Genomic DNA, 14979 nt, shown 5'->3' with positions numbered 1-14979 from the left:
GGTCAGTTTCACAGCCTAAGAACCCAAGCAAAATAATGGATTTTTACCTTATGTCTAGATATGACATAGCTGTACATCATGACAAATCGCATTTTTGGATGTTCAGCATAGAGTAGAGGTTTCTACGCTCTCTGGGATGAGAGAGGAACTCAGGGGTATTATTCAATATAAGCAGGAACACAAAGGGCCAAATGTTACTTATTGTTTTCAAAGAGTAAATTTTTATGCAGCTATATACATAAATATATTTCCAAAGACATAATAAGAAAGCAAAATAAAAATTCTCAATACGTTTCTTATTGACAATATTTCATCAACCATACACAGGATACAACATAAATGACAAGGTCAGACAATAGGACTAAGATTAATAGTGTTAGAGCCAATAAGAAAAGGAAAAATGTATAAAAGAATGTTCAGCAAAGGCTCAGCTTTGAGAAGAAATATCTAAAAAAAATTTAATTTGGTAAATTCTCTACATATTCATATTGGAGCTATCACTTTTTAATTTTTTTTTGGCCTAAATAGTCAAAAGCAGATGTACTGATGGGAAACATATGATGTCACTAATCACATGATTGGTTGTACAAGTGAAGGAAAATTGAATTCATGTTATGCCAACCTCTTATTGTGAAGAGGATGAAACTGAAGTTCAAAGGAATTGTGTGTCACCCATTTTCATAAGTATAACTTTCATACATGCATAAAGCAGCACAGCTAAAACTAAAAGTGCTGATTCTCAGTTCTCATTTTTCAATCAAAAGCATTGCTATAATATATATGTATATGCATGTCTGTGTGTGCACACACACACATATATATAGTTATTACAGTATTACATTATATTCAGGAACACACAAAACAGGCATTTTCAATATTCACTGTTATAGTTATGATGATCAAAGGGTAGCTTATTATCTGCTCTGTAGTCCTGAGAATGTCCTCTACACTATTTTGTTTCATAGAGGAAATCATCCGAAATATCTCATGTCTTCAGGTATGTAAGAAAATATCAAGCTACAGTGTGAACAGCCTTATGGAAGTCATTGAATGCTTGGTTAGGCATAAACCAGAGAGAATATCAATTTCAATTTTCTCATTTTTATAGTTGAAAAGTCTGCGGCTCAACAGTTAAGGGGTTTGCTCAAGGTAACTCAACTAGTTCACAGGAAATCAATGCAGGTGACCCACATTTGCCTAATTATAAACATATGTGCAAATATATGCGAGATGCACTTCCTCCCGGACAAATTCCAAGCAGCTTAAGCTCTTCTTACATCCTGCTTCTATATCTAATGCCAACCCCAGCCTGCATCTTAGGCTTTGTTGTACAAACAGACACACAGGACCACCACAGCCCATACTTGGATCAGATTCATTCAAAGGAATTTAAGACAGGAGCACAGCTGCCTGGCAGGGCAGCATCAGGCATTCCTTTTCAATAAGAGTCTGTTTGACGGTCCATACAGCCATCCCTTAGGGATTATTCTCTTTGATTCTCCAGAAGAAACCCAATGGCCAGGTGTGGGTATCCCTGGCCTAGAAGTCTCTTGCCATATAAAAGCCAATAATACATCCTGCAACAGCTCCATGGCAAGCCTCCAGTTTTGAAAGTCACAACACTCAGAGAAGCCCAAAGCCACTCTGCCATCCCAAAAGCCACTTAATATTCTCTCCATCTTGATACAATTAATCAATCATTGATCATCTTTACCATAATCAAAACTGTCTTCTAGTATATTTAGCATATTATCTTTATCAAGTTTCCAGGTCAAACTGTCATATAGGAGAGGAGTTTTGTCATTAACTTATTAATGCATCCTCATGTCCCTAAGAAGTAAGATCCTTTTTGTTCAAGCTCAAGATTGTATGTTACTCTAAAACAGTTCTGTTCGTAGCTGCTGAAAAAGTTAAACTCCTGGATCATTCATTAGTCATCTTCTGTTAAAAATTGTTCAGTGACTAAAATATATCTAGCTCTATTCTAAATGCAGTGGAAAACATATAGAAACATTCCTGCTCTCAGAGAGCTTATATTCTACAAGAGCGGAACAGACTAAAAAAATAAAGAAATAATATGCTAGAAGGTGATAAATACTAAGGAGAAAAAAAAACATGGACTTGATACAATGAGCCTTAGTGATGTGAGAGGATGTTGCAGTTTTAAGTAAGGTGGATGGCTTTTCCTCATTGACACTTTTGAACAAACACTTGAAAAGATGAGGAAAGAAGTCACATAGATACCTATGGAAGAATATCCCACATAAATAAAAGTGCCTTACAAAGGTCATAAAGGGAGAGTGTGTTTGAAGTCAAGGAAATTCCAGAAAGCCAGTGTGGTTGGAACAAAAGGAGACAGAAGAGTAAGGAGATGGAGTCAGAGAGGCAACCCATTCTCCTGAAATTATTCTCAATTTTACAATATAGTTTGATTATCCAGTTTCCCCTTTTCTAGCTCTTGGTGGAAAATTCTACTTTCAGAAATGAAATATTTCAAGGAGAGACACTGAAATTAGCAGAAACAGAAGCACAGTTGGCAAGTGATGAACTGCTGATGCAGGTAGTAAAAAGTGTGAGATGTGTATAATACATACACACACATATTTTTTTCACATTTTACTTACATGAGAGGAAAGAAGTCAAAAAGAAGAGAAGTTTGTTATTCGCACATGTACAGTTATAGACTGCAATCACTTGCCCCAATACCCTGGTTATCATAGCATGTAGAGAAATAGTCAAAATTTGTTTTATTATAAGTTATCCTACATATAAGACGTTATCGTGTAATTACTGTTAAAAATATAAAGGAAACAAGGAAGAATGATACTTTGGCTTCTGAGATGGAAAAAACTCAAATCACACAATCAAGAAAGAAGGAGGGTCTTCATTCCTTACTACAGACCTTGCAGAAATAAAAAAAGGATTATAAGGAATACTATGAACTGTATACCAATACATTAGATAAACTAGGAAATGGAAAAATTCCTAGAATAATGTAAATTGCCAATATATAAGAAACACTGAAAACTATAAAAATTTTACAAAAAACATAAAGAACTAAATAAGTTAAAAGACATCCTGTGTACACGTATCAGAAGACTTAATACTGGTAAAATGACAATACTTCTAAAATTAATTTACAAAGTAAATGCAATCCCTACTAAAATTCCAATGGTCTTTTTCAACAGAAATGGAAAAACTGAACCTAAAATTTGTAAGGAATTGCAAGGGATCCTAACAGCTGAGATGATACTGAAAAAGAAGAAATTCAGAGAATACTTTCCAATTTCTAAATGTATCAGTAAACAAAACAGTGTGACACTGATTTAAGGATAAACATAGATTATTGATTGGAAATGAGATCCAGAAATAATCCCCTACTTTTATGGTCAATTGATTTTTGACAAGGGTATCAAGCAATTAAATGGGGGAAAGAATAGTCTTTTCAACAAACGGTGTTGAGACAACTGGATATCCACATGCAATAAGATGGAATTGGACCCCTTCCTTAACCCCAAAAAACAAAATTTAACTCAAATTGGATGCAAAGGCTAATTTAAGAGCTAAAAGTATAACAAAACTTAAAGAAAATATAGGAGTATAAGTTTGTGCTTTGGATTAGGCAATGATCTCTTAGATATGACACCAACATTACAAGCAATAAAATGCAATATCAATAAATTAGACCATCAAAATTTTAAACTTTTGTGCTTCAAAGGGCATCATCAATTAAGTGAAAATAAAGCCCACAGAACTGTTGAAAATATTTTCAAATCATATATATATGGGACTTGTACCTAGAATATATAAAGAACATTTACAACTTAATGATAAAAATACAACCCAATTTTAAAAATGGGCAAGGCATATGAATAGGCATTTCTCATAAGAAAATAAACAAATGGCCAATAAACACAGAATAATGTTAAACATCATTTTTCATCAGGGAAATGTAAGGCAAAACCATAGTGCAGTACCACGTCACATCTACCAGATGGCTATAATATACATAAAAAATATAATAACAAGTGTGTTGAAGAAGGTGGGGAAATTGGAATCCACATACATTACATAGAATATAAAATGGTTCAACCACTTTGGAAAAGTTTGACAGTTCCGCAGAAGATTAAATATCGTGTTACAGTATGACCCAGCAATTCTACTCCTAGGTTTATACTCAACATTAATCAAAACATACTCCCACACAAAAATTTGTAAATAAATGCTCATAGCATAATTATAGTAACCAAAAAGTAGAAACAACCCAAATGACAATCAACTGATGAACAAATAAAATGTGGTATATCCATTGAATGGAATATTATTCAGCAATAAAATAAATGAAACATTGATATGTTTCAACATGGATTAACTTAAAAAACATTCTGCTGAGTGAAAGAATTCAGTAACAAAACATCATGAATGAATCAATTAATAGACAATGTGCAGAATAGGCAAAATAGAAGGTGTAATGGATATAGTGTTTCTTTTTGTGGTGATGAAAATATAAAACAGGTTATGATGATAGCTGTACAACTCTGTAAATATACTATTTAAGTGGGTTAATTTTATGGTATGTGAAATATATCTCAATAAATAAATTACCCCAAAAAAGCTTTTTTATGCCAATGAAGAAAAATGTCCATACTATAAACCAAGCAGACTAACAGAAAGATTTCATGAACACTTTTAGATACAGGATAATGTACTATGCTCAGAGTACCATGGCAATGAATTTTTCAATGTGGTTTAACAGTGATTTATTTATACTTAGAAGATTTCACTGTCAAATCTATTTTTCTGTAGAACTGTCTTTAAATGATGGAGGAAAATACACCTACTTACTGCTTACCAGCTATGTACAATTACAGGATGGGAACTTAGGAGACACTCTCCCAACACTGTCTCTACACTGTTTCAGAAAACTAAACATTCAGGTAGATATCACAGTGGCCAATGAGCTGTAATGGGAAAAAAAATACCAACAGAAAAAGACTTCAAGTGTGCTTCTCCAAAATCTGCCTATGCAGTGAACGGCCTGGGACAGTGAAAACAAACCAGTAAAAATTTCCAGCATAAATCCAAGCTGGAAATCCACTGACACTTACACCAACTCCTTGACCTAATACCTAAAAAAATTATTGACACATGATTAATGAACATTTGAAGAAGACGTGCTGGCTCACAGAAATTAAAGGAATATCAACTTTTGGAATTAAGTAATTAATTAACCCTTTGAATTAATTCAACCAACAAATCATATAGTGAAAGGCATATGGTGTTAAGGGTATGAACAAAAAGGAATTACTTGGATCAAGGATTTAAGAGTAAAAGTTAAAAAGTAGAATTGCATTGAGAAAGATTAGCAGCATTAGCTTTAGAAATTGAGATAACTGGCACTTTGAAAATGAAAGTGTTCATCTGGACTATTTTAATATTATAAGAAAATCTAAATAAGGATGTTATTATTTTGAGGCTGAATTTCCCGTTTCTACTTCTTTCCCATTGATTTTTCTTAATGATTGTTTTTTCTACTTTACCTATTAGCATTATAAATAAGCTGAATTGCAAAAAAAATTTACAGTTTTGTACTCAATGGTAAAAATTAGGAACATAGAAATCTAAATAGTTCTTTCTCAAGGGACCCATGAAGACATTCTCCCTTTACTACATTGTTTTATATTTAGGTTAATTGTTTCTTTATTATTAACATATAAGAGGAAACAGAAAAAAAGCAAAATACTACTTCTCCAAACACTAGCAGTTAAATTTGAAGGTATATTTATTCATACCAATAAAAACACAGAAGCACACATTTCATTTCAGTAGAATAACAAGGATCAAGAAAAGTCTTAAATTATAAAATTTTCTATGTTAAACTGCAAGGAAATTATAAGACATATTGTTATAAAGACAAGGATTTCTTCAGAACTGAGATGGGAAGGAGCCCGCGAAGAAAGATATTTGCAAGTAAGAGCAAAATACAGTGATTTTATTTTGATGAATGCAAATAAGAATATCCAAGTTATATATTTCATTAGAACCTCTAACTCAGTTTTTGTACCCACTATAGTGTAAATGGGACTTAGTCTCTACCTATGTGAAAAATATATTATGAAAACTACTATTTAAGGGAAAATGCTAAATATTTTCAAGAAGACTCTCTCTAGGTATAATTATATGTACTCACATATGCAAATCCAACTTTATATTAAATATAAAACTGGTCATTCTGAAAAATAAGTTTGTGTGGCTATTACATGTATTTGGATAGGAAATAAAATATTAAATATTGAATAACAATTCAATTATATTGTAATCATTTTCAATTATTTTCCAAATAAAATTTCTAAGTTCAATTTAATGATTTATACATTAGCTAATAAATTATAACTAATTTGAAACAGTGTGATTAAATACTTATTAATGATAGCTAATGAAATATTGCTCAAAAGTTGTATTTTATATTTACTAATTTTAATGTGATTTGGAAGAATATTTTTTAATAATTTAAAAGTGAATAATTTACACGGTAGGAACTATACTCATAATAAACCAAAAATAGATGATTTTATCTGAAAAGAGTATTTAAATTTTCATTTATAGTACTTACTGCCTAGTTGAATTGAAAACTTTTCCCACTGCTGTAGTCTCTAAAGTTAAAAGAGCTCAACTTTCAAACTTTCTAACAAAATAGGCTCGATCATGGTGACAGAAGGAGAGAAATCAAGTGCCCATGGTTGTGAGACTAGGTTAAAATTAATTAAAGGAAGCATTGTTTTAAAAAGAAACGATGGAATAATGCAGGCTATCTCCTTAATTGTTTTTACATGAACCAAGTTTAAACAATTAATCTAAATAGTTACGATACCAATGTAGTATCCATCACTTATTTAGTGCTTCCGTGTCCTTACTTAATTTCTGCCCAGTGGATCTATCCTTTGGGGTGAGTGGTGTGTTGAAGTCTCCTAGAATGAATGCATTGCAGTCTATATCCCCCTTTAGTTCTGTTAGTATTTGTTTCACATATGCTGGTGCTCCTGTGTTGGGTGCATATATATTTAGAATGGTTATATCCTCTTGTTTGACTGAGCCCTTTATCATTATGTAGTGTCCTTCTTTATCTCTTGTTACTTTCTTTGTTCTGAAGTCTATTTTGTCTGATATTAGTACTGCAACCCCTGCTTTCTTCTCACTGTTGTTTGCTTGAAATATGTTTTTCCATCCCTTGACTTTTAGTCTGTACATGTCTTTGGGTTTGAGGTGAGTTTCTTGTAAGCAGCATATAGATGGGTCTTGCTTTTTTATCCATTCTGTTACTCTGTGTCTTTTGATTGGTGCATTCAACCCATTAACATTTAGGGTGACTATTGAAAGATATGTACTTATTGCCATTGCAGGCTTTAAATTCGTGGTTACCAAAGGTTCAAGGTTAGCCTCTTTAGTATCTTACTGCCTAACTTAGCTCGCTTATTGAGCTGTTATATACACTGTCTGGAGATCCTTTTCTTCTCTCCCTTCTTGTTCCTCCTCCTCGATTCTTCATATGTTGGGTGTTTTGTGCTGTGCTCCTTCTAGGAGTGCTCCCATCTAGAGCAGTCCCTGTAAGATGTTCTGTAGAGGTGGTTTGTGGAAAGCAAATTCCCTCAGCTTTTGTTTGTCTGGGAATTGTTTAATCCCACCGTCATATTTGAATGATAGTCGTGCTGGATACAGTATCCTTGGTTCAAGGCCCTTCTGTTTCATTGTATTAAATATATCATGCCATTCTCTTCTGGCCTGTAGGGTTTCTGTTGAGAAATCTGACGTTAGCCTGATGGGTTTCCCTTTATAGGTGACCTTTTTCTCTCTAGCTGCCTTTAACACTCTTTCCTTGTCCTTGATCTTTGCCATTTTAATTATTATGTGTCTTGGTGTTGTCCTTCTTGGATCCTTTCTGTTGGGAGTTCTGTGTATTTCCGTGGTCTGTTTGATTACTTCCTCCCCCAGTGTGGGGAAGTTTTCAGCAATTATTTCTTCTAAGATACTTTCCATCTCTTTGCCTCTCTCTTCTTCTTCTGGGACCCCTATAATACGGATATTGTTCCTTCTAGATTGGTCACACAGTTCTCTTAATATTGTTTCATTCCTGGAGATCCTTTTGTCTCTCTCTATGTCAGCTTCTATGCGTTCCTGTTCTCTGATTTCAATTCCATCAATGGCCTCTTGCATTCTATCCATTCTGCTTATAAACCCTTCCAGAGTTTGTTTCATTTCTGCGATCTCCTTTCTGGCATCTGTGATCTCTTTCCGGACTTCATCCCATTTTTCTTGCGTATTTCTCTGCATCTCTGTCAGCATGTTTATGGTTCTTATTTTGAATTCTTTGTCAGGAAGACTGGTTAGGTCTGTCTCCTTCTCTGGTGTTGTCTCTGTGATCTTTGTCTGCCTGTAGCTTTGCCTTTTCATGGTGATAGGAATAGTCTGCAGAACTGGGACGAGTGACGGCTGGAAGGACTTCCTTTCTTGTTGGTTTGTGGCCCTCCTCTCCTGGGAGAACAGCGGCCTCTAGTGGCTTTTGCTGCGCAGCTGCGCGCAGACAGGGTTTCTGCTTCCTGCCCGGCTGCTATGGAGTTAATCTCCGCTGTTGCTGTGGGCGTGGCCTGGCTCGGGCAGCTACTCCAAAATGGTGGAGTCGCGTTGGAGCAGGAGCTGCTGGGAGGCTATTTATCTCCGTAAGGGGCCTCCCTGCAGCCCAGGGGTTAGGGTGCCCAGAGATCCCGGATTCCCTACCTCTGGATTAAGTGACCCGCCCTGCCCCTTTAAGACTTCCAAAAAGCACCCGCCAAAACAAAACAACGACCACAAAAAAAAACAAGAAAAAAAAATTTTTTTAATTAAAAAAAAAAAATTTTTTTAATTAAAAAAAAAAGGTGGTCGCTCGTTTTTCTTTATTCTCCGGTGCCAGCCTCAGGCCTCTGCTCACCGGTCTTTCTGCCGTGTTTCCCTAGTATTGGGGTCCCTGTCCCTTTAAGACTTCCAAAAAGCGCTCGCCAAAACAAAGCAGCAAAAAAGCAAAAAAAAAAAAATGGTCGCGCGCTTTTCTTATGTCCTCTGTCGCCCAGCCTCCAGTGCCTGCTCACTGTTCTTGCTGCCCTGTTTTCCCAGTATCGAGGGCCCTGCACTCTGGCCCGGATGGCTGGGGCTGGGTGTTCGGCAGCCCTGGGCTCCGTCTCCCTCCCGCTCTGCCTGCTCTTCTCCCGCTGGGAGCTGGGGGGAGGGGCGCTCGGCTCCCGCGGGGCCGGGGCTTGTATCTTACCCCCTTCGCAAGGCGCTGGGTTCTCTCAGGTGCGGATGTGGTCTGGATATTGTCCTGTGTCCTCTGGTCTTTATTCTAGGAAGGGTTGTCTTTGTTATATTTTCATAGATATATGTTGTTTTGGGAGGAGATTTCCGCTGCTCTACTCACGCCGCCATCTTCCGCCCCTCCTCCATCACTTATTTACACATATATTTTCAAAAAACCTACCCCATCAAAATACCCAGTAATGTTATATAGAGCACAGCTGAAAGCTGCAATTTCCCTGAAAATCCAAACACCTCCCTTAGTATGCTTTTGCAAAAGAAATTCATGGTCAAGTTTCTAACTTATGTTTAAGAGTTTTCAATATTTTTCTTATACTTAGACATTAATTTGTTAGACATAAGTTAAAACTACTACACACCTTACACATAGTGCCCAGGAGAAATGGAAAGACTATAGTATTGTTGTAATGCTTATGTCAAAGTGCCACTATATACTGAATCTCTAAAGTATAAAAAGCAGTTCTATAAGTCACACAAAATCAGTCTCATTACTTTATAAGAAGATATATGTCAGATACCTATTTAAAACTAAATAATTTTTCATTTCTTTCTTGAGAAATGTCTCTTAAAATGGTTTGCTGTATAATGTTAATTTCTGGTAGCTCAGGTCTCCATCTTTACCTAACATTTAGGTAGGGGGCTAAATCAATGATTAGAATAAGGACTGTTATCATAATACTATGCGGAGGAAGTTTAGATGAACTTTTGCCTCTAAGCTTTCCATGAACAATGGAAAATAACTGGCAAGCTGGACAAAGGCCCTGTGTGGAGCTAAGCAGTTCACAGAATGCTGACTCTCACCCTTTGCTATTTCAGATTTTGATAAGATATCACTGAAAGAATACAAATTAACACTCTTTCTTATAGAAACACTCCCTATACTCTCCCTCTAGATACAGATTTAGGTGAATGAAAACAAACTGAATCAAAATACTCACTTCCATTTTGCTGCACTGGAACACAGGGACAAATCTACTTATAAGGCTAAGATGTAAGAAGTCCCCTTCCAACAACATAGCAATATTAGAAGGACCCGATTGCTTTAAAATTCTTCATATTGGCCATAAAAGTGATTTACTATGTATTTAAAAATAAATAGATAAAAATCATTATGGAAACCAAATGAGCTTCAAAAGCAAACATCTGTATAGCAGCAAATGTGCAAATCATTCCTACCTTAAATTCTGGATCGGTTCTGTTTTTTCTTGATGGCAGAGATCAAAGGTATTATTCACAATTGTTCAGTGCAGACAGAGAGCTACTAAATAATCATCAAGTTGTCTGGCTGGCTTTCAACACATGTTTCTCAGAACTGTCACATATAGAAAGTGAGATGTGTTGCAAGTCTGATTCATTACTACCATGGTGACTTCGGTAAGGACGAAGAGGAGAGGGAGGTAACACACTGGCAACAGCCATATCTAGGTCCTAATATAAAATTTTCACATTGCCATGTTTGTCTCAGTGAAATGTCAGCCAGAAGGAAGATCTTTGGTAACCCTCAAATCTCAAATAGTAAGATATTACCTAGCACTTGTAAACCAAAACTGTAGCTTCTGTTGACTTCATCCTACACACATTCTCCTTTTCTAAGAGTTCTAATTCTGGGACAGGGAAAGCTAGACACTGGAAATATAATGAAGATTATTTTTAAAGATGAAGATAAATAAACCTGTAAGTAAGTAAAATAAGAAAGCTTTTACAGAGTGCAAATTCCTCACCAACAATCCTAATAGGGTGAAGTGATTAAGAGCGACTAGTAGCTACTTTGGTTAGCAAAAGTCATTTCTGAGACAGTATCATTTAAGCTAAACTCTGAAAAGCAAAGGGAACCTACATATCACATACCTAGAGTAGGAACATTTTATGTAGGGAAACACCCTGTACTGAAAGCCTCTAAGGCAAGAGACAGCTTGGTCTGGGGCTAGAGTGCAGTGGGAAAGGGAACAATGTGATATGAGAGCTAGGCAAAGGGCAGATCATGAAGAAGTTTATATGCCAGGTTAAAGAATTCAGATATTTGTTATAGGATGATGGGATGTCATGAAAATAACATTACTTGCTCTGTCATGAGAAAAGTATTATTTGTTCTAATAAAAGACTATTTCTTCTATATCAGGGAGAAAGGAAACTGAACTGTACGGTGACAAAAGCAGAAAGACCTTATGGGAAACAACTGGAATAGACTAGATGAAAAACAAAGGGGGAACCAGTAGTGATCGTGAAGAAACATATAAGTGAACAGGTTTGGGATAGGAGGTAGAGGAGGAAAGATTAACTGAGAGATTATATGGGGTTGATGAAAGCATATATAAATATGACTTTAGCCATTGGGTCAAAACGACTTGGGAGCCTGGAAAAGGAACAGGTCAAGCAGGTTGACTTGTTTGTTATTTATTTGGGGAGGGATTGTTAAGAAAATTAAGAGGTCTGTTTAGTTTACATTATGTTTAAAATTAATCTCTGATACATAACCCAATGGGCATGTCAGGTAAACTAAGAAATAAATTTCATGTTTAAGACACAAGTTATGATTAAGTATAAAAAAATGTTAGGGGTGATTTGCATATAGTTGGCATTTAATGCCTTAACCTAGAAAGAGTATGGGAACAGGACCCACACAAATATTTGGAGGCAGAGAAATGATAAGAAACAGAGAAACCTAGGAAGATTTTATACAATTCAAGACAAAAGAGAGGTTTTTCAGAAAGATCAAGTGATCACCTGTGTCAGATTCTGCTGAGAAATCTAGCACAGTGAGAACAGATACATGGCCATTGGATTTAGCAAGACAATGGTCACTGTGGACTTAGGATAAAAAAAGAAGAAAAAAGAAAACCAGTCTTTGTGAGAAAGGCAGGCCTAATGAGCATAACTTAAAAGAGAATATGAGGTAAATAACTGCAATATAAACTATAACTCCTTCAATATTTTGATTAGCATTTGTGTCAAAAGTTTAGCTAAGCTACTTCATGGTACTGCTGCTCAGCATCCACATTGTTTGGGCAAGCGGCCTGCATGGACCTTAAATTAGCTTAGCCTCTACATGCAAGTGCATACCCAAGAAAGCAGTCTGCACAGTCCCAAGCCAATGTAAGCTCTTGATATGATTTACCCAAAAGCCCTTGTGATCAAAAGTCTTCTCTACCTCTTAGCACATATATAACTTATGCACCCCCATGGGGCTTTAAATAAGACCCCCATGGGACCAGGAAAAGATGAGAAGGTTGGGTGGATGTCATCAAGGGTCCACCTAGTTGTGCTACACTAAGGGAACACAAGTCTGTTTTAATCCAGAAGTGATAGCTGCAGAAATAATAATTAATATCAGGAATAATTTCATGGGATTCAAGATGGTGGCATGAGAGGTGAGAAGAGAACTCCTCCCAAAACCACATATAATAGGAAAATATAGTTAATACAACTAATCCTAAAAGAGCCATAGGAAAGAAGGCTGCGCAAGCCTGCATTTACCTGGACAACAGAGCAGACCTCAGGAAACAAGGCACCAGCGTTGCTCCCCTGCAACCCCCAACATCACTACAGGGGCTGAGCAGCTCCAGGGACTAGAGCTTCTGAGCACTAGAGGGTGCCACATACAAATATGAAATGTCAAAGGGACCTGGTTCAAACAAAAATCTCAGAAACACCAGAAAAAGGGCCAAATGAAACAATTCACCAATCTTCCTGAAAGAGAGTTCAAAATAAAATTCATAAATATACTCACAGAGGTAAAGAAAAGTAGTCAAGAACTCAGGGACGAATCTAGGATGGAGATTCAATCATTAAGAAATTCCATATCTGAAATGAAACATACAATGGAGGGATTTAAAAGCAGATTAGATGTAGTAGAAGACATGGTAAATGGAATAGAAATGAGACAAGAGGAATACAAGGAAGCTGAGGCACAGAGAGAAAAAAGGATCTCAAAGAATGAAAGAATATTGAGAGAACTGTGTGACAAATCCAAACGGAACAATATTCACATTATATGGGTACAAAAAGAAGAAGAGAGAAAAAAAGGGATACAAAGTGTCTTTGAGAAGGTAATTGCTGAAAACTGCCCCAATTTGGGGAAGGAGATAGACTCTCAGGCCATGGAGGTGCACAGAACTCCCACCACAAGGGACCGAAGGAAGACAACACCAAGACATATAATAATTAAAATGGCAAAGATCAAGGAAAAGGACAGACTAATAAAGGCAGCTAGACAGAGAAAAAAGATCACATACAAAGGAAAACCCATCAGGCTATCATCAGATTTCTCAACAGAAACCTTACAGGCCAGAAGGGAGTGGCACAATATATTTAACACAATGAAACAGAAGGTCCTCAAACCAAGAATACTATACCTGGCAAGGTTATCATTTAAATTTGAAGGAGGGATTAAACAATTTTAAGATAAACAAAAGCTGAGAGAATTTACCTCCCACAAACCACCTCTACAGTGCATTATGAAGGGACTGATATGGATGGAAGGATTCCTAAGGCTAAATAGCTATCACCAGGGGAAATAAAACCACAGCAAAGTAGAACAATTAATTACTAAGCAGATGCAAAATCATATCAACTACCCCAAAGTCCATCAAGAGACAAAGAGTACAGAATATATATATATTCCAAATATATAAAGAATAGAGGAGGAAGAAAAAGAAGAAAAAAAAATAAGAACATTTAGGTTGTCTTTGTAAAAGCATATTAAGTGAGTTAAATTAGACTGAAAGAATATTGAAAGAATTGTGTGACCAATCCACAGTAAGATAATTACCCTTTAACCTTTGGTAACCACAAATCTAAAGGCTGCAATGGCAGTAAGTATATACCTATTGATAATCAACCTAAATGTAAATGGTCTGAATGCACCAATCAAAAGATACAGAGTCACTGAATGGATAAAAAAAAGACCTATCTATATGCTGCCTACAAGAGACTCACTTCAAATCCAAATACATACACAGACTGAAAGTAAAGTGAGGGAAAAAGATATTTCATGCAACTAATAGGGAGACAAAGGCAGGAGTTGCAGTACTTGCATCAGACAAAATAGACTTCAAAACAAAGAAAGTAACAAGAGACAAAGAAGGGCATTGTATAATGATAAAGGGGTAAGTCCAACAAGAGGATATAACTATTATAAATATCTATGCACCCAACACAGGATCACCTACATATGTGAAACAAATGCTAACAGAATTAAAAGGGGAAATAGAATGCAATGCATTCATTTTAGGAGACTTCAACACACCACTCACTCCAAAGGACAGATCAACCAGACAGAAAATAAGTAAAGAGACAGAAGCACTGAAGAACATAATTAGACAGATGGACTTAATGAACATCTACAGAACACTTCATCCAAAAGCAACCAGATACACATTCTTCTTCAGTGCACATGGAACATTTTGTAGAACAGATCATATACTAGGCCACAAAAAGAGCCTCAGTAAATTCAAAAAAGTTTGAAATTGTACCAACCAGCTTCTCAGATCACAAAGGCATGAAACTAGAAATAAATTACACAAAGAAAATGAAAAAGCCCACAAACACATGGAGGCTTGATAACATGCTCCTAAATAATCAATGGATTAATAATCAAATAACAACAGAGATCAAGCAATATATGGCTACAAATGA

At 36.0% G+C, this 14979-nt stretch overlaps 1 protein-coding gene across 1 annotated transcript in view; it reads right to left on the bottom strand.

Moving 5' to 3' along the window:
- IL1RAPL1 (interleukin 1 receptor accessory protein like 1) overlaps window positions 1-14979 on the bottom strand; it is a 1269227-nt gene that overhangs the window by 922158 nt on the left and 332090 nt on the right. The gene's annotated exons all lie outside the window — the stretch shown is intronic.

Source organism: Manis pentadactyla, chromosome X, assembly GCF_030020395.1.
Source record: "Manis pentadactyla isolate mManPen7 chromosome X, mManPen7.hap1, whole genome shotgun sequence".
Taxonomy (NCBI): Eukaryota; Metazoa; Chordata; class Mammalia; order Pholidota; family Manidae; genus Manis; species Manis pentadactyla.
This window is presented reverse-complemented; position numbering and strand designations above follow the sequence as displayed.